This window comes from Xenia sp. Carnegie-2017, unplaced genomic scaffold (assembly GCF_021976095.1).
Source record: "Xenia sp. Carnegie-2017 unplaced genomic scaffold, XeniaSp_v1 HiC_scaffold_6, whole genome shotgun sequence".
Lineage (NCBI taxonomy): Eukaryota > Metazoa > Cnidaria > Anthozoa > Malacalcyonacea > Xeniidae > Xenia > Xenia sp. Carnegie-2017.
Genome location: NW_025813526.1, coordinates 21,462,499 through 21,463,371, shown reverse-complemented (window position 1 = coordinate 21,463,371; position 873 = coordinate 21,462,499). Strand labels below are relative to the sequence as shown.

At 37.2% G+C, this 873-nt stretch overlaps 1 long non-coding RNA gene across 1 annotated transcript; it reads right to left on the bottom strand.

Moving 5' to 3' along the window:
• Nucleotides 1-287: 287 nt before the first annotated feature.
• Nucleotides 288-602, bottom strand: LOC124456796. The gene is made up of 3 exons (XR_006952471.1): nucleotides 533-602; nucleotides 427-460; nucleotides 288-348 (listed from the first exon to the last, which is right to left on the bottom strand). It is a non-coding gene; the product is annotated as an uncharacterized LOC124456796 (long non-coding RNA).
• Nucleotides 603-873: the final 271 nt, after the last annotated feature.

The window sequence follows — 873 nt, the reverse complement described above, 5'->3', positions numbered from 1 at the left end:
TGGAAATGTCGTCATTCAATAATACTTTCATCATCGATTTATCAAATTATCCTAGCTCCAGGGGTGCGCATCTCCCTTCCGGATTTGCTCTGAAGTAGTGAACATGAAAGACGTCAGCATTGATCATCCACATCACAACTTGATTAACTCGTGAATGCAATCAAGTCAACAAGAAAGTGCAGCGATGCAGTCAACTTACTGTATGTTTGCAATGATGCTTCAAAATCATAATAAAGTAAATGGTTTGACCACGGGAGTATCGTTACAATCTTAACAATCTTATTCTTACATTGCTGGCATGTGCAACTTGCTGATTGGCGTAGGGATAACAATTCCAATAAATAGGGTCTAAAAAAAGTTACAAACGATTGGAAAATCTGCCTTAATAAAAGCAAAATACTAATAAGCAAAACATCAATTACATACCCATCACTGGTGAATAACCCATGTAACATTGGGTCTATAAAACAGATCGCGATAAAACATGAAAACAATGACTTAATACATTCAAAAACGAAGCAAATACGCCTACCTGTTGGGGAATGTATGTATTTTGAGGCCAGTAGACTAACTCTGGCTGTACGAAGGAGGCCTCCTTCCTAACTGCCGGCCCGATGTTTATTTTTTTGTTTTTAAAATATATCACACCGATATTTTCAATAATTTTGACGGTCGATTTCGTCTCAAATGTGACGAAACCGTAACTGAAACAAAAAAATAGATACAAAAATAAGGTTTCGCAACAATGGCGATGGCTCATTAACATAAAACTTGGAGGTGTGTGTATTTTCGCAGCGCACTTGTCACGTTAATTGCAACTATTTCCTGACATGGCTTCAAAACAATCGTCAATGTTGCCAAAAAAGGAAGCTT